This window comes from Mustela erminea, chromosome 9 (genome assembly GCF_009829155.1).
Source record: "Mustela erminea isolate mMusErm1 chromosome 9, mMusErm1.Pri, whole genome shotgun sequence".
Classification (NCBI taxonomy): Eukaryota; Metazoa; Chordata; class Mammalia; order Carnivora; family Mustelidae; genus Mustela; species Mustela erminea.
In genome coordinates this window covers 91,659,075-91,679,145 of record NC_045622.1, presented here as the reverse complement: position 1 = coordinate 91,679,145, position 20,071 = coordinate 91,659,075, and the positions used below count along the sequence as shown (strand labels likewise).

The 20,071-nt window shown below is 37.8% G+C and overlaps 1 protein-coding gene across 4 annotated transcripts in view; it reads left to right on the top strand.

Annotated features, from left to right (window-relative positions):
- The window catches only part of LRRC4C (leucine rich repeat containing 4C), a 1,206,407-nt gene that overhangs the window by 224,149 nt on the left and 962,187 nt on the right, over positions 1-20,071 (top strand). For 3 of the 4 annotated variants that reach the window (XM_032357770.1, XM_032357771.1, XM_032357769.1), the window contains exon 2: positions 13,325-13,511. The exons of the other annotated variant lie outside the window; for it this stretch is intronic. The gene's annotated coding sequence lies outside the window, so the exon portion shown is untranslated. The remainder of the gene's footprint in view (positions 1-13,324; positions 13,512-20,071) is intronic. 4 annotated transcript variants of the gene reach the window in all.

Here is a 20,071-nt window from a genome sequence, read left to right as displayed (position 1 = left end):
CGGATGTGTCATGTGGTAGTTGCTACGGTAACTAGTTTAAGGAATGCCATCGAGTTACCAAGTAAATAGTCTTGTAAGGCAGATATTATAGCTGACATGTAAATTAAGGCTGCCCTATCTCTGTCAGCTTTTCTATTCTGAATTCCCTTGCTTTCCATATTTAAGAAAGAACTCCTTTCCCTTGCAAAAATCTCCCTTTCTTAACTAGCAGAGCGTCATTTGAATGCACAGTTGACATTCCCTTGCTTCTTATTTTAGTATTCCGTACCTGGGCATTGACTCCCCAGTACTACTCTGAGCTGACAATAGTAGATAATTAAGTTGATCTACATAAGACCAATAAAAATGAAGTTTGGTGATCAAGATTCGCAAGTAGAATTATGTAGTCCAAAGTCTTCTCTATGCTTTATGGTGCTAATCTCGATGGCTTTCATTTAAGTATTTGTTAAAGCATTTGAGTAAACGCCAAACTTACTAAATGTCTCTGTCTTACCTCCAGAAACTGTCTGGCTTCCCACTGGGATAGTCCTCTTTCTAAGCAAGCACTTTAATTTTATAACTGAGTGGTCACAGTTGTTACTTCACTCCCAAATTAGTGCATGTGTGATCACGTATATTTACTAAAATCATGCTAGTGTTTCAGGCACTTCACAAAAATGTTAATGTCAAAATTATTGATATTTAGCTCAGGGCACAGGGAGGCTCGATTGATTAATTTTGGAAGACTGTAAGATTCATTCAAAGTGTTCTTTCTTTCATATTCTTTAATTTCTTCTTCTAAATCATGTCACACACTTAGAAAAGGATGTCTTCCCAGTCCTATAAAATTTAACTTTTTTTTTTTGTCAAAGGTCACTGTAAGAAATAAACAGATGAAGATTAATTTCTATCTTCAAAAACCTATAAAATATACAAATCAAGATATCATGGACTCCCCCTACATAAAACCCCACTGAATGGTTCTTTTGGGTTCTAATGACCGGAATAAATTTAGTGGTATATAGACTTGGACTCTGCTTTTTTATTAATTCATGAGAACTTTATAATCTTTCTTATTTCCTTGTGTTCCTTTTGCATGTCTGTTGGAAAGTTATCAGCTTACTTATATGTACCTGAAATAGATTGCTTTTGACTCTTCTAATTATTTGGGATAACCATCTCACTTCTCTCTTTCTGTTTGACCAGGAGAGGCAGAGATTCATGAAGTGGTTAAACAGAAAGTAGCCAGGTTCCACTTATAGAGGAATCAAGAGGTGGCAGTTCAGGCGGATGTGGCACTTCCGTGATCTCAGAGATCCAGGCTCTTCCTCTCTTTTTGCTCTGATATTCTTAGTTCAGAGCCTCCATATTTGAGGTCAATCCATAGTTAGTGGGTGGATGATAAGACTCCCACTGGGCAGCCCATGTTCCAGGAAGAGGGTAGGAGAAGGCTGAGAGGTAAAAATCATATTTAAGTTGAGCCAGTTCCCATTTTCTTATGCTTTCCCAGAAGTTACATCTAGTCCATTCCACGTCTAGTCCATTGACTAAAAATGTAATTAAATAACCAAGTCTACCTGTAGGGGAGCCTGAGAAATAGAGCCAGGCATGGTATCCCATACCAATTCTAGATTCCATTAGAAAGACATAAGGAGAAATGGATACAGGATAGACAACTAGATTATCTACCTCATCACCCTTCACTCCTCGACTCAGAGTTTCTATCCTGTTTTTACTCATCTCAAATTTTTATTTTCTTCAAATCTGTTTTTGAAGCAGGTGGTATCTAAAAAATAATAATTTACTAAATAATAGCACTAATAGCTCACATCTGTTCAGGAACTGTGCTAAATATATTGCCTCAATGTTCTCATTTTATTATTTCAGAAGCGTGATGAGGTGAGTTCTAATTTTATCTTCATTTTACCAATGAATTCATTGATATATGAGAGTTTAAATACTTGCTGATGTCACCTAGCTAATATATGAAAATATGGGTTTCTAACTCCTAGATTTCTTTACTGACAGGCTCATCTGCTCATTAATTCATATATTCTCTCATCTTACATATGAATGAGTTGATCTATATCCCTTTTCATCCTTAGCTGGGGGAAAGAGTTTTTGTTTTTTGTTTATCTCCCACCATGGCTGAGATAGACAAAAACTCAATAATTCTTCTACCTTCCTCTCTACCTGTACCTTCATTTCATGTGAAGACTTCAAGTGTCAGATTTCTGGGGGGAAGACAGACTGAACTGAAGATACCAGACTGCCATTTAACATGTTTGAATCAATTCTTGCAAACTCATTCTCTTCGTAATTATTTAATATTTAACCTCCAGCCATATTGGAAACTCTCTGGGAGTAATGGTGGTGTCGTGTGTGTCACATGTGCTTGTGGTTCCTGTTATAGGTACATAGCTAGCATTTCTTTCATGCTTTCATTCATTCAACAAATTGTCATTAAATAGCTCTTAGGTTCTCCCACTCTAGGAGCTGGTGTCCGAGTGGTGAAGAATGTCTCTGTGCTCATGGAGCTTATTGCCTACTGGGTGCACAGGGGAGATATAAACTGAAAAAAATGTGTAATATGGCAGATGATTATAATGATAAGCATAAAAAGAAGGGAAGGGAAGATAGAGAAGGCATTGGGATGGAGGACAGAAGAGATGGCTAAGTTTTCTCATTATTAAAGTGACCTTGGATGAGAGACCACAAGGGTAAGAAGAAGCAAACCATGTCGATTTCTGAGAAGAACATTCTAAGAAAAGGGAACAGCAAGTACAAAGGTTTTGGCCAAGGTGGAGGTGTGTGGTGGTGGGGGGGGGGTATGTGGGGGTGTTTCAGGAACAGCGGATAGAGAGCCTATTGTCAAGAACTCATTAATAAGCCCAGCTAACAGGTTTAGAGCTTTCAAGGTTAAAGAAGAAATCCAGTTGTGAGGTTATTTCCAGTTCAAGTCTTCACAGACTCTAAATCTCATTTTAGAAATAATGTAAATGGTGCAGAAGCTAAAGAGCAAATGGAAAAAACGAAACAACAAAACAAAACAGAAAAACCTGTGCCTGTGCATCTCCCCTTTAGTCTCCCGTTCTCAGTCAGTCGTTGCCTTCCTCACTGCAATTGCCATCTTTGGCCGCGAGGGGCATTTCCTGCATGATTATGACATAGCAAATGAGAATCGCAGGGCTAGGGGCTTTGTGGGAAACCACTCTCAAAAAATCCTTTGAACCAACCTTGACAGTAACCCATCTCTTTTACATATGGGTTGCAGGGAAGTTGTTGCTTAAGGTTCCAAGAAACTAATAGTCCGCAACCTTAGACCTTTGAGCACGGACCTGAGTAAATATAGAGACAAGCTAGGCACTAATCAGGGAATACTGTTCCTGCAGAGAACAGCAATTACATTGGTCTCAAGGCAGGGGTATGTTAGGCATGATGGGGGTTTGTAAAGGTTGGAGTCCAACTAAGCAAAAATAACTTTTTTCTTTCAGCCAAAGCCTTTGGGAAAATTTCTTGGGAAAGTCTAAATCATGGAGAAGGAAATAAAGTCAAGTCTGTAGCATGTGGCTATAGTTATAACTTCAAATTACGCTGAGACCACAAAATTTATTTTATTGCCTTTTATTGTTTGGTTATTTCTGTAACCAGTTTTCTTTCTCTGTAAATACATTTTTTTCAAGTATTTATTAAAAAGGTACTGTTTGTGAGGCAGTGGATGTTTGCACATTTGTTAATTTCTTGAGGTTAGATAGTCTCTGATCATGCATTCAACTCAAGGGGATTGAATCAAAAGAATAAATGATTCCATCTGAATGCTTAAGACACTCCACTGGGAGGCAGATCATTTATACATGTAACTGCCGTATAAGAAAGAGTTGATATGAATCCTCCTAATAAAGGTGATATTAGTATAGACCCCAGTGATTCCAAAATATTTTTGGAAGAGGAGGAAGGTGAGCTTTTGTATATTCGGTCTCCTTTATACCATTTTTTTCAATCTGCTAACATAATTTATAATCAGCTTTCCAAGATACATTGGTTGGTACATAGATACGTATGTTCTTGTTAAGAAGTAAATTTTGAAGGGTAGGGGGTGAGGCTATGATAACTTTAATACAGAACATTTCAAATTTATTATTGATTTCACTTACTAAGTTACCATCTATTACCATTTTGCAAAGTATAGAAATAAAATTTGACAAAATTGTTTTTTTTTTCCCTTGTATCTGAAACTTCTGTCAGAATTATATGAATACCTGGTAAATTTAAAAAAGGAAAGTCATGGGGCACCTGGGTGGCTCAGTGGGTTAAAGCCTCTGCTTTTGGCTCAGATCATGATCCCAGGGTCCTGGGATCAAGCCCCGCATTGGGCTCTCTTCTCAGCGGGGAGCCTGCTTCCTCCTCTCTCTGCCTGCCTCTCTGCCTAGTTGTGATCTCTCTGTCAAATAAATAAATAAAGTCTTTAAAAAAAATAAAAAAAGAAAGTCTTTCTGTATTCTGAAATCTGCATAGAGTCACAGAACAAAACCTTTTTTTTAGCTTACCATTTATGCGTATATATAATAATATATAGCTATTGATGATAAATTTAAAATACTGAGGTCTCTTTAGTAGAGGTCATATTGTCCTTGTCAGTACTGCAATCCAGAAATAATCGTTAGCATTGTGATATATTTTCTTCCGGCTTTGATCCTTATGTAATGCATTTTATACACCAATCTCCCATAACTCCAACTGAATGCAGGATTCTGATTCCTAATGTTATTATTCAAATATAGAACACATAACTTTGCATATTATTTTAGTTTTCAGGACTAAAGTGTTTGAATGGAGGTGATTATTCAGCTGATATTCACTGTTAAGGCTTTTCCAGATTTTTGTGCAATATTATAAATAAGTCTATCTAACAACCTTTTTTCCCCCTTAAGGCTGAAATTCCATGACGTCTTTTATATGATTCTTTGATTTTTTTTCCAAATGAGAAGAATGCCTTTTCACTTGGACATTCTTAACCTTTTGATTCCACTTCCTTACGTTACTTACAATACAGAAATTATTTCTTTAAGTAGGAGTAAAAAGATTTTGAAAATATTTTTTATTTGCTTCAAATATTTAGCACATTCTGAATATACTCTAGGTATTAGTTAAAGTCTAAAGGAAGAACAGTTAAGAAGTATGATTTTTCTTTTCTTTGGCTTTTATTTCCGGGACACATTGTCAACAGTCTCTTGTTTTGACAATTGCCCAGGAGATTATATTTGCTTCAGGTTAAATGCAGAGTTGTTGAAATTCAAACACAAGCTCCTGCAATGAAGGCTCTTATAATTGGCAGAAATTGACTTAACTAAACATTAGCCTTGGCAAAATAAATTTGAACTGGCAGCCAATTCACAAAATTGCTAATTGTTCTTACTTGACTGTGTATCTTAGTTGGCATTTGGGCCTTCACTGTGACATACATACATATAGTCAATCTCATGTCCTTTTAATATTATTTAAACTTGAGCTCCCTGAATTACCAAAAAGTAATTCACAAGTCAAATATTTCATGTGTTTTAGCTAAAGTATAACTTACACTAACATAGGAAATGAGAAGATCTCAAGTGTCTCTCTCTACATATGCACGTGCTATCTTTGTGCATGTGGATACATACATCCACACACACTGTTGATAACAATCTTCTTTATTCCTTATGCACTCATTCAGTCAGCTAATATTTCCAGAATGCAGGTGGTGGCCTTGGACATAGGACTTTTGAAATACAGTTCCTATCTTAAAGCAGTGGTTCTCAGCCAGAGATGATTGTGTGTCCCCACCTCCTGGTGACGTTTGACAATACTGGGAAACAGTTTTGGTTGTCATTTCTGATGAGGCGTGGGTTGGACTAATAACTGCTGTTTATAGGTCAGGGAAGCTACCTGATACCCTGCACGGCACAGGACGGCCCACACAACAAACAGTTATCTGGTCTAATACTTCAATATTGCTGAGGTTGAGAGACTCTGTCTTAAAAGATCTCATAATCTCAGAGTAGGAGGCAGGCATGTTATTCTATCAATGGAATTAAGATTGTAAGTACCAAGAATAACTATCCACAGCAGAGGTACAAAGGGGGATGTTGTCAACTTTCCCTGGAAAAGACTGAAAGGCTTGAGAAAATGATTTTGAACTGAAGGAGGTGAGAGGGGCCAGGTGAGAGGGGCCAAGGTAATTCAGGGGGAGAAATAGCTTGAGCAAAGTCATGGCAATGAAACATTACAAATGCCTTAGTGAAGCTGGAATTCAAAGTAGTGTAATGGAATCCCACGAGGAGTAAGTCTAGACCTGCAGTCAAAGACTCAATGATCAGGATTCAGCTTTGCAAGCTGAAGAGTTTAGATGTTATCCTATAGGCAAAAGAAATTTACTGGAAAGATCCACAGGATAAAAGTCTGTTGATTAGTTTTGGTTGTTCATTTGTTTTATTTTAATTTTTTAAAAGATTTTATTTATTTATTTGACAGAGAGAGATCACAAGTAGGCAGAGAGGCAGGCAGAGAGAGAGGAGGAAGCAGGCTCCCTGCTGAGCAGAACGCCCCATGCGGGGCTTGATCTCTGGATCCTGGGATCATGACCTGAGCCAAAGGTAGAGGCTTTAACCCACTGAGCCACCCAGGTGCCCCTGTTCATTTGTTTTAAATAGAGGAAAAATACCTCAGGAAGCTGAGAGAAAGCTATATGAAAACAAAAATGGTTAGAGGCTTGGATGTCAATTAATTGTAGTGCAAGTTAAAAGTTCTGAGAGGTTGGTCTGTCTCACTAGGAGTGGGGTTGATGGCAGCTGCTGTGTCATGCTGATGCTAAGGAAGAATGAATGGAATGTGTCTCTCCACTGAATGTGGGAGTTGAGCTATCAAATCAGAACTTTTTTTTAAAAGAGTTATTTGTAACACTAGCGTAGACTAGTTTGCTCAAGGAGATCATCAGAAGAGAAGACTGACCCTCTGAAAATGGCAATACTTAATTATCAAGCAGAGAAAGAGAAAAGAACTTCTGCATGCCATAATAAGTGGTCAGAGGTATCATGGGGACAAACAAGGTGGCGTAATGAGGTAGGAAGAACATAAGGATATTGGGTGATTTTGTAAAAATTAAGCTGATGCAGAAGAATTCCCTTTCCACCCCAAGTCAACTAAATCATAAAGGAAGTAGTGTTGAGATACTTAACCAGAGTAAAAAATCAAGAAAGAGGAGTATTTAGATTCCAGAGGGAAGACAGAAATTCAAGGTAATAGCAATAATCAGAGGTCCACGTTCTCCCGGAGTTACCAGAACTGGGAAACAAACCTTAAGTGATGGGTCTGTCACTTTAAGACCTTCAGAGTGGAGCCCAGGATGCAGGGTCCATACACAAGGACCCTCAAAAACTTGGAGGCAAGAAGTTATTCTGCTACGTCCTTGAAAGTAGGACTATGAAAATTCTGACCACTAGCCATAGTTAAAATGAGTCATTTGGGGGAAACTGGCGATATGAAAGAGCTCTAGGCAAACTCAGAGTTCCAAATGTCTATTGCTCATGCGGTGTAAGAATGGCAAGTTGAGAAACTAACAAAAATCCTAATCTAAACTCCGTGAAGCCAAGGACCAAACAAAGGAGGGCAGACTGGGGGTTGCTGCAAACGGGGGCTCCTGACATAGGGCTGTGTCCGTCTGCGCAGGCTTCCGTAACAAAATGCCACAACCTCAGCAGCCTAAACCACATTTGTTTTCTAGCACTTCTGGGGTCTGGCAGCCCAGATCAAGGAGTTGGTAGGGCTGGTTTCTTCTAAGGCCTCTCTTCTTGGCTTACAGATGACCAGCTTTTCTCTGTGACCTCACGCGAGGTTTCCATTGCACACTTATTCTTGGTATCTCTTCCTATAAGGACACCAGTTCCATTGGATTAGAGCCCCAACTCTGTGACCCCATTTAACCTTAATTATCTCTTTAAAGACCCCATCTCCAAATACTGTCATATTGTGGGTTTGGGGTTTCAGCATATGGAGGTCGAGGAGACAACGCAGTTCATAAAAACCTCCAGGAAGATGACTTCAGAGCAAAATACTAAAGTCCACTATGGAAACTCAAAATAGAGACAGAGAATACAACAAGCAGAATTCACAACCTAGAACTAGAGATAATGGAACTATCTGGAAGAGACATGAAAATGCATGTGTAAAAGCTTCAATAGAGAAAAAGAAAAAAATAAGCACAGACGTCAGACCCAGAAAAGGACCCCAATCTTCAGCTGTGGAGCATTTGAGCTGCATGATTTGCAGACTGTGAGCAAACACATTGGTAAAGATGTAGGTAAGTGTAAATAAGCATTAGTAACTTGGAAATAGATTTGATTAAATTAGTGGGACATGCGCATAGGTGCAGAGATGAGAAGAAAATAAGATAGCACACTGTGGAAAGCAGACAAGGGAATTTCCAGAAGAGGAGAGTAGAAATGAAAGATGTGATGGCTCAGTATTTTCCTGGACTGAAAAAAAAAAAAAAAAAAAAAAGGATACCAATCTTCAGAATGATGGAGCGTCCACACCCTAGACAGGATGATTAAAAACAAATGTACACCCAGATGTATCGCAATGAAACCTCAGAACGAACACAAACAAAAAATCTTGAGGCAATCAAAGATGAAATATCTATTTCAGTCAAAGGGATGAAGATTAGAATTACAGAAGCTGTTCCACAGTCCTGGGGGGCCAAAAAAATAAAAATAGTAGAAGGATAACCTCAAAGAGTAGATGAAAAGTAATTGTTAAGATAGAATTCTACACTCAACCAAACTATAATTCAGGAGTGGATTTAAATTAAAAAAAATGCTTATAAAAATACTATGAGAATTAAGAACGTAGTCTCACTGAAAAGGAAAAAAAAAAAACAAGCTATTACAGAATGAAAATCAGTAAGAAGCAATTAAATCCCCTCTACCGAAAGTCAGGATGGGATGGTAAGGAAATACTTGCATAAACATGTAGGTGAATGGAAGCAAACTTGGACTGTAAAAATAATGTGGATGGTTGGATGGATGGATGAGTGGATGATATTATTACTAATTTCTTGGTCATTTAAGACAGGTATTTTACAAGGCACAAACAAGACAATGGGGATAGGTTAGAGGAAGAAGGTTAGTGTGAAGCCTATCCGAGAGGAGATTAGACATACTGATTATCAGTAAACTTATGCGTATGTGTTTAAGTTTTATGAGGGAACATCAACAGAAAAGAAAAAGAATATGTAACATCTAGATAAAAGGAGAAGGAGGAATGGAATAAAGAAAACTAAATGAATCGAATAGGATTAAAAATGTGGACATAAAGGATACAGATGAACCAGAAGATAATGTTTTTCTCTGGAAGGAAAGAGTAAAATTGGGGAGGATTGCAAAGTGGGCTTCTATTTTTCCTAATGGAGTATATGGGTTCTGGAAAAAAATTAATCCTATCAAGCAAAATAATGTTAGATGACATTTGTTGGTTGTAACTATCTTGTGCATTTCTTTATTATCGTTTTTTACTTAGTTACCTAATTAACAGGTGTTTTAAAAAAAGGTACATGGGTGTTGGATAAAACTTAATGACTTAATTATATTAACAAGTTTTTAAAAAAAATATGCATGGGTGTTGGATAAAACTGTTCTTGCCCCATGTTACTTACTGTGTAACTTGGGTGAAGTTACTCCATTTCCTTAGGTGTCACTTGCTAAATTTCTAAATGCGTACAAGAATACAATATTCTGTACCTTCCGGGGTTGTTTCAACAATGTAAAGCGTGTGGCACGGTACTTGGAGGAAATAGGCATCCAATGAATGGTAACTCGTGGGACTAAAGAGAATGACAGCATGAGTCCAAAGGAGAGGAGAGTTTTTGAATAGAGAAAGGAAGTATCGTCTGTTTCACACCTAAGGCAAATGTCGAAATAACGGATATTGACCGTTGGGATGAACTCTTACAAGGTCATTGGTGACGTTTACCTGAGCAGTTTGTGGGGATTAGTAAGAACAGAAGATTGTGGGCGTGCGTTGAAGAGGGGAGAGGACTGGAGAAGAAAAGGCTTGCAGCATATGGTTTAAAACAAGGAAGCAAGGAAAACTCAGGTCCTCATTTGTAGAAGCAAGAGAAAAAACAGGTTTAAAAATGGGAGACTGCAAATGTGAATTATTTCACATTTGGTTGTAGAGGAAAATAGGTCAGTGACGAGAGGTAGATAGAGGGTGTGTGTGTGTGTGTGTGTGAGAAATAGTGGTAAGGATTTTGGCGTGTTAACAGCCTGAAAGGGGAGATCCAGTGGAAGGGGGCAAGGTGAGAAAAGAGGAACAAAGGTAGGACACTGATGGGTCAAGGTCTTAGAAGGGGCAGAAGGAGCTGGGATTCAAGAACACAGATGGTTTTCCATCTTGGCTTTAAGCAAGAGAGCAGTACCTGTTCCGAGATGAGAAGGGAGTTAGTTGAATGTGAGTGCTACTAATGGTGTTCAAATGTGAGTGCAGAGCATGGAGGGAGTTTAGAACGCTTTCAATTTGTCTGTGAAAGGTATGACACAGCGCCCTCCACTGAGAAAGAATGTATAATTTTTGTTATTTTGTTGTGCGCTTCTTGCCTATCAAGGGTGAGGACTCAGGCCTCTGAATACTCCACGAGGGCTATTTTGTGTGATGGAAAAATTGGATTCAGGCCCAAGCCTTCTCTCAAGAAGGGTTTTTTGTATGTGAATGATCACTGCTAGAAACTTCAAATCACCACTCATTTCAGAAAGTCACGAAAGTTCCACAGAAGGGATGATGTGTGGAAGTTACTGGCTAATCCTTCTGGGAAATAAACAGGAACCGAGACTCCACATTTTCATGTCCTCTACAAAATCACCTTTCCAAAAATAGACTCATACAAGCTGTAGTCACAGTTGAATGTCATGTTTCTATTATTGTGATGACATAAAATCATTAAACCACTGCTAGTAGTAAAAACAGTCATGTCTGGTAATAGAACTGCTCTGAGCCCATTCGAAGGGAATTGCATTTTAAATGACACATGGAGAACAATGTCCTCTGACGGGGAGTGGCTTGGACTCAGGTTTTTACGTCCACAGTGGTTTATTAAATGTTCTCCTCTGCTGTTGCTGTAATACTTAAGCTCTTGGTTCAAAATGGTGGTGTCCAAATTTGAAAGAAGTTTTCAAAAAATATTTTTAGTCCTCTGCTAAATTTTTATAATATTTCCTGTATTTAAAGTAACCAAAAAAATAAAAATGAAGTTTCCAATATCAAGACTCCACCCCCGCCCCATCCCTTAATCTTTCAAGGTTCTTTGTCTAGACTTCTCTTTGTATCTTCTCTTTACCCCTATCACACAAGCAGAATTAGGACTACTTATTGTAAGTCACCTCAGTTAATGCTTACACAACCCAATGAGAGAGAGATGGCCTTGGGGTAAGGAGTACAGCTGACGCTTCAAGATTGAATTCAATCTTCCTACTATCAACTAGGATTCAAATTCAGGTAGGAATTTTTTTTAAAATAAATGAAATTTAAAAGAGACATTGAATTAAATGTCTCTTTCAAGTTCTTACCTGTTAAAAGGTGGACAAGGAAGTTTTGACTTCTTCAGACATTCAAATATCAATGTCGTTATCCATAAAGCTGTACCGAGAAATACACTTTGTATAAAAGGCCAGAACAGAGTTCTGTCATCCCCCCTAAAACTGGCTCCTGAGGCACATGGTGAGAATGTACAGTTACAGAGCCAGTTAATTACATGTAGGAGTAGAAACTGCCTCTTACCTTTCAAAAGTGGATGGTACAGGTGCACTAATCTTACCCAAGAGAGGCATTCTCCTTCTCGTGGGGAGGGAAGTGATCTGAGATTTAGGACTGGCTTCTCTCCAGCCCTTCCAAGAGAGCTGAATGTATCAGTTAAGGAAATGGATGATCTCCCCTTGACATGGCATGTATTTTTCCCCCATAGCCTCTCATTCTATTAATTTTATTAGTTTAATAATACACTTAGGAGTCTCATTCTCTTTTATATGATGAGTTTCTTAAGAATAACAAGTATGGGGGTGCCTGGGTGGCTCAGTGGGTTAAGCCTCTGCCTTCGGCTCAGGTCATGATCTCAGGGTCCTGAGATCGAGCCCCGCATCAGACTCTGCTCAGCGGGGAGCCTGCTTCCTCCTTCCTCTCTCTCTCTCTCTCTGCCTGCCTCTCTGCCTACTTGTGATCTCTGTCTGTCAAATAAATAAATAAAATATTTTAAAGAATAACAAGTGTGTTGATCAAACCAGGACAAAACACCAGGAAGCCCACATGGTGGGACTGGTAAAAGAACATTGTATTGGAGGCATTCACAATGGTGGGGGTCTGTGCTCTCCAGTTTCCCCCTGTACTTTGGGGGCAGTGTACAAGGACCTCGCAAATCCAAACCATCGCACTTCAGGAGGCTTTTGTGAAACTAATTAGGGAAGTAGTAGCTCCTCCCGTGGCATGATTAAGAGCTAGAATCCATCAACTGTGTTAGCACAGTCCTAGATCCAAGTCCTTTTCTGCCAAATTGGACAGCCATAGTTGTGAGAACATAAGCCTCTTCTCTGACAGGATCAGTATGCTGGTGTGTAAGCCTTCGAGTTCCAGCTCTTTGACATATTTGACCATGACCGAATTTGCTACCTCGGCATTTTACCAGAATTGATTGCTTAATTGCTTAAACACTCTGCTCTAGCTGACTTCCATGTGCTCTGCAGGGGGCCAGAGCCTCCTTTGGAGACTGGCATGCGTGGCATAAGTTTTAGACAAGTGAATTCTTCTCAGCGTTTGCCTGATTTGTCCTCTTACTTCACCGTGGTGCTTAGCACCGTGTATCATAATATGGAACTGCTGAATAAGGAGATGATGCTTAGATGAGTGAATAAATGAATAATTGTGTAGGAAGGCGGAGCCGTCACTGGGCTCTCTTTCCTTCACACCCCGCCTCTCCATTCTCCTTTTTTGAAAGGTGTCTAGGGACTAAGCAGGAGTCTGCTTTGTGTCTTCTACATGATAAATATCCCTGACCTGGAACTCAGACCTAACTCCGTCATCAAATAATTCTATCATCTTGGCAATAGAGTCACTGATTACAGAATGAGGGCTCTCTATGTCTCTTCTTAAAAGCTCTCAAGTTTATTTTGTAGTTCCTTTTAAGATGTGATACGATCTCCTTATTTGTACTAAAAATCCCCTGGAATTAAATCCTACATTTTAATAATAGCTAGCATTTTTGGATGATCACTGTGTGCGGGTGCGGTGATAAACACTTGACATAGATTATCTCATTTAATCCTTACAGAAACCAAATGAAGTGTTTACTGTCATTATCCCTATTTGATGAAGAGGATACTGAGGCTCACAGAGAATTAACTTGTCCAAAATCATCTAATATCGAGTAATCACAAGTGAATGAGCTGAAAGCACACACGGAAGCCGGGACCAGACTTTCATTGAGGGGAAAACTTACAGAGACAGAGCAGTAGCAGGTGAGCGATCTTCTCCATGATGGTTGCCCAGGGAACTGGAACGCCTGACATAAGATGCGGAAGGGGTCCCCGTGTTGAATTGTGGTGCTCATTAGCTGCATGGTGGGGGGAAAACCAGCCCTTCCTTTAGAATGATTTGGAACTGAGGTCCCAAACTTTGGATACAGTTCTATAATGCAGCAAAATTGTAGCTTCTAGCCCAAATCTGCTATGTCAGCATTTGTAACTGAGAGTTCACCAGGAAGGGTTAGGAAAATTAATCCTTAGCTTTGACCCAGCCATGAAGTGGTAGAACTTTTATTCAAGAGTTTTCCCAGTCTTAAATAATGTGTGAGAAGAACTTGATATAACTATCTATATGTGTGTTTCAAGCAACATCACCTTTGACAGTGTATACGTTTCCGGCCATATATTTTTGTCTCCTGTTTCTAGAGGACCATGTGAAATATTTATGTAGTATTCACCTATGTCTAGCCCTTATAACTCACCATTCTGGTACTTTACACTCAATTAGAATGTGAAATTTAATTTGGCTGTGAGTCACTTTAAGAGGATATGTTGTTGACCATGAACTTAATAGGCTCGGTCCCTGGAATTTGTGTGAGGATGAATGACAGGAGAGTTTCTTAGAGGAGATGATGAGTCTAGATACAAAGTTTGTGACTTCTGTGCTATGAGTGGGTATGTTTAGGAGATTTTAAACTACAGTTTAAGGGTTTATATCTGTGTCATTTAGGTTATATAGTTACAGAGTTATTTGTTACATTGAATTTTATTTGCATATGTCTCAGTATCTAATTTCATTTCAGTATTCCTCAGTTTAACTTTATACATTTATAAACTTGATAAATATGAAATGTCTTGAGCTACAAGAAATTGTCAGCAGTTCAATACTGAAAACATCTTTACTACCAAATAAGAGGTTCATGAAGTCAGGGCTGTGATCTGTTTTGTTAATTGCTGTATATACCCCATACATAGATACTAGTTAGAGCAAAGTTGTCACTCCATGAATATTTATTCTTGGAGTAGGAAAGGAATGATGACTCTTTGCTATGAAAATTGATTATTAAATCATCTGCATTTTCTTGGGATACGAAGGTATTGCTTTTAGTTATATATATTAAAATAGGTAGAGGTGAAGGGAAGGATTTTTCATACCAAGACTTCTTTATGTGTGAATATAATGAGATGGGAAGTGATCATCTTTCCTTATTTACCACATCCAGATCATTTGGTTTTCAGGGGGAAGGGTCAATATTACCAAAGTCATTTAAAAAAAAAAAAATCTTGTGATTACATGTACTTTCAGATTTACAGAAGTGTGTGGGGGAGCGTGGTTCATGTTTTGGAAAGTTTACTCTTTTCCGGTGGTCATCCATTTTTGGTCTATATAACCTCCTCCCCTGCACAAAAACAAAACCAAACAGGAACACTCAACAGGGAGGAACTGAATCTCATAGCTCTACATGTAATCCCAGGTCAGCAGGGTATGGAATGGACAAAGTGAGGGCAGCCGTCTGATGTTTTCCCCTGCCAACATTCCCCGTCTAATCTTAGAGGCAGAATATTAAGCCATACTATGTGATGGTTCTGCTGGGCAACAATACTATGGCAAAGAGAAACTCCTTCAGGCAATGAAAAATGTCATGGTTCTAAATCTGGCTACACCTTTACGTCAAAGCACGCATATACCCAACTGAGATTCAAGATGTAAAGTTTTCTTAAGTATTAGTTGAAGGCAATTTTCTGTTTTGACTTCTGTAAATTTGCTTTGGTGTTTTTTTTTTTTCCTTTTCCTGGCCCTTATCCATTTAACTTTGTTCCCGATGACCCTTTCTCTGACTTTCTTTAGATAATTTGAAAATACTGACTGTAGAGATGCCAAGGGTGAAAGGGATCTTCATCCCCAGTGAACTCCAAATAGCAACTTTCTTTTCTCATTCCCAGAAGAATTTTTGTAATCTTGTTGGAAGCATTTCTGCTCTACTGTAATGTCTACAGAAAAGAATAATGAACAAATCCTCTCATTAACTACATTTAAATGGGCTTTGTTAAAAGCTCACCCCAGTCTCAAAGTGAAAACAAAAACAAAAATCTTGACTTAACAAATGAAATTCAGCAAAACAATATGGCAAAAACAATGTAGAATCTACCCTTGAAATTTAAACTTTTTAGATCTAGTGGTCTTTTTGTAAAAAATGTTAAAGACCTCTATCCTCATAAAATAGATATATACACAAAATCTACAAAAAAATTTTAAAGCTACTTTAGAGAGATGTATTTAGGGAAATCTTTTAATGTATCCCATGGAAGTGTGTTCATATCACATTAAAACCCCCACATTGTCTTAGTTTATTGTCAGACTATTGTGGTCAGGGCATGGCTAGACCATGCCATGAAGTGAATGGGTTACAAGTGTGCAGAGACTGTAACCCCTTTCTGCTTTCAGACAGCAAGATAAGGTCAAGGGCAACTCAACTTCAGGTTCTTTCTCCTCTCATTGTTAGTAAGCATGAAAGTTTTCCCTAGTAAGCCATCCAAGCCTTATTTTGTACCCGATCCTTAACATGGGATAGGTTGGACACACTGCTGAAGCATCACTCATGTATTCTTTCAGTGAATGTTTATTGACTACCTCCTATTAATTGTGAATCAGTGAATTAGATAAGAGGGGGATAATAATAAAGGTATAAACTCTTTCTGTTACCTTGAGGAAGTCATAACCTATAAGGAGAGACAGATACCCAGATAAGTCAGCATACTACCATTCACCATATGCGTAGACTTACTGGAACACAGAAGAGAGTCAGCCTAATATTATTTGGAATAAGAAACGGGCTGAAGACACACTCCACCGAAGAAGTAATACCTAACTGAATTCTGCAGGCTAAGTGGAATTTACCAAAAAGAGTATATGTTATCTTACTCTTTTTCCAATAATTAATTAATTAATTAATTAATTAAATTAAAATAAATAATTTTCTGTTACAAATTTTTTAATGGTTGCATACTATTCCAGGATGTGGATAGAACACAGTTTAACTGAGCCCTTCTTAGGCTACTTACATTTTTTGGCAACTGTAAACACCACTGATACAAAGACTCTTAGGACTAAATCATAGTATACACCCTTGATTTTCTTAGGATACAGTCCTAGATGTGAAATCACTGGTTCAAAGGAACAACACCTTTTTAAAGCTAAACTGCATTTTCTCAAGCACGTTATAAAAGTGTGGGGGCTTTGAGATCAAACTTATGTTTGAACCATGAGCATTTCTTCTGTTGGTTAGTTGACCTGGCTAAACTTTGCTACTATTACTTTCTTGCTTCAAAAGATGAGGATCATAATACTTAACTTAAGGCGCTGTAGTAAAAACTACAGTAGAGGTTAAGAAATGCTTATTAAATCTCCCTTGTATTTTTGACAATGGTCATGCTGGTAATAAATTTCAAATGTTCTAAATATTGTAGGTCAGCATCATTAACATATTTCCAGCAAGAAGTGCGCATGGCCAAAAAACTGTGTGGTGTGGTCACACACAATTCATCATCGGGCCCAAACTGCAAAAAAATCTGACTCATTGTCCACATAAATAACTTGAGAATTGCTGGACTGTGCCCAGAAATTCGTTCTGAAAGACAAAAAAGTTCTAGAATTAGATGAAAATACAGAAGCCTGGAATAAAAAATCCTCTTTCTTTTACTCATTTCCTGTGCCACTTAATTTCTTAGACTCTGTTTTATCACTTGGTGGGGGAAAAAAAAGCATTAGGTTACATTTTCTTTCTGCTTCAAAGACTTAAATGAGCAATATAAATATAAAAGGTAGATAATAGATATATCTGTAAATTGCTATTCTGATATAACCTCTTATTCTTACTGTAGGTTTTTAAATCTACCATGAATCTTATTTCTTGAAAAAGAGGAGGCAGCAGGCAGAATGTACCCTTCCCTCAAGCCTGTCAGTGGGTTACGCATTTCTCATATTATATTGATATGGGGCATTGACTGGAAGGGTTGGGATTTATTTTTGAACTCCTGTCAGCACTCCATAATTAACATTGCCCAGAAGAGAAATGCTATTTTGCCTCCTGCATCATCAACACAACTGTCAGCAAATAAGGAAGGCATCGTCTTTGCCATTATCACTGCTAATGTACAAAGTAGAAAAGAACAGCTGGATTTTCACACACTGGGCTGTTGGAAGCACTGGCATTTAGTGAAATTTGTTTTCAATTTCTACCTGCTTCTATTTGTGCAAAGAATGTCTTTAAAGGGAAAAACAGCATTTTTTAATCCCAAAACCTATTTTTCACCTCCTAATTTGGGAGTTTACTGATTTCAATTTACTCATCTCCAAGTTGTTTATCTCAGTGTCATTTTTTTCTCCTTGATATAAAAAAGCAAAGTTAATTTTGATTGCTTACTGGGTAGTTTACTCATCTACCTTTACTACTCTATTTTCTCTGCATCCTGAATGGTCTGTAATGTTTTAATTCTCTCTCTCTGGTCTCCAGGTTTGCTTATATTCATAATGGCAATGAATAGAGATAATCTTTTAGAATGAAAAATTGCAAGGGCTAAATCTTGTTGCAGTAAGATGGCAGTAGTATAGATCAGAACTTTAAAAAGGCAAAAAAAAAAAAAAAAAAAGAAATTCTGTAGCCTCCATAGTTACAGTGTGCTAAAATTAAGTAGTCTAAAGTTATTTTGTTTGAGTTTTTTTGGTTTTTGTTTTTTCAATGTCATAATGGGAATGTGAAATATTACTGCCTTTGTAAAGCTGTTTTATGTTAAAATGCTAAACATAGTTCAATGTTCAATGTTAAAATAGTTGCCATATGATCCAAGAATTCTCAAGAAATTCCTAAAGGTATATACCTAAGACAATTGAACATGTGCCCACCAAAAACTTGAACATGAATGCTCATAGTAATATTATTCGTGATAACCCTAAAATGGAAACAACCCAAATATATATCAACTGATAATAAATTAAAAAAAAAAAGCCTAGTACTTTGTACAATAGAGAATTATTTGTCACTGGAAAAGAATCAAGTATAGATAGGCACCTCAACCATGTGTGAACTGTGAACACAGGATGGCAGTAAAATGGTAGACACAGATGGCCATGTATCCTATTACTCCTTTTACCTGGTATGTCCAAAACAGGTAAATCTACAGAAACAAAAAAGTAGATTAGTGGTGGCCATGGCTGGAGGCAAGAGACACTGATAGGTGATTGCTAATGGGATAGGATTTCTTTTCGAAGTGATGGAATGTTCTACAATTAGATATTAATAATTTTTGCCCATCTGTATGATTATACTAAAAACCACTGGATTGTGCACTTTTTTTTTTTCCTACCCCTAAGGATCTAAAAATAAAAAAGGAAGAGGTAGGTGAATTATGCACTTCAAATGAGCAACTTTTTGTATGGGAATTACATCTCAATAAGGCTTTTATAGAAAAAGTAACACCTTCATTAATTAAAAAAAAAAAAAACAGGAACTGGGAGTGGTGGAAATGAAAGCGAAATCATGACTCAACAATTTATCATCATAAGCTTTTCATGTTAAATGTCCTTTGTAACCTCTTTTATTTTTAATAACTTCAGAATATATTTTAACTAAACGAACCACAATTAAATATATATATTTTTCAATTGTAGGTGATTGCCAGCTATTCGCTAGTATAAGATTTTATTTTTTATTTTTATTGGGAACCAAGCAGAGTGTCTGTGGTCCCGGACACATGCCTGGTATAGTGGGTCTTTCTTCTAGGACCTGGACATGTACTCCAGGAAGTAATTTACCACATGGCAGCCTGGTAACCTAGAGCTTCTCCTCTTACCTGGGTCACTGCTGTCACTAAAACTCACAGTAGGAGTAGACACCTATGATGACATGGCCAACACTGACTGAAGATGTCCTTCATATACTCCTTACTTGGAGGAAAGGAGGGAGGTCCCTTTTTTTCTCATCAAAAACAGATTTCAAGGCTTCACCTAGCTAAATGCGGCAGGCAGCTAATACACAAACTAGTAGACCACAAACTGGCAGCCCAGGATAGAGCATGGGACAAGAGGTTAGTGTAAAAGCTTCATGTGTCTTTCTACTAATGCAAGATTTAGTACATTTAAGGATATTTTAATGGGATCAAATCAAATTTATTCCAGAATAAACAAATGAGAGGAAGAAATGGAGGTCAAAATGTGCTTTCACAGTGCTATATGCACCAGTTAGATCTCCAGGAAGGGAGTTAATGGAAGTTGATGTGTGATTGTTCCAGTTTTAAAAGAATGTAATTCAGTTTATGCCTAGTTTCATTAAGGCTCTTGGGAGAGCACTTGAGTAATTCAAAGAGAAGAGAAATGTGAAAGGTACCGAGCGTATGTACAGAAGTGTGTATTCATCCTATTCTTTATTGCTATAACGTGCATGGGTCTGTCAACCCTAACATATAAAGCCTGGTATGATTTCATGCTATATAACTGAGAGCTAGCAACTTTCCTAGCTCAAAGAAGTAATGTGATCATTCCAAATTTGTAGCACTAA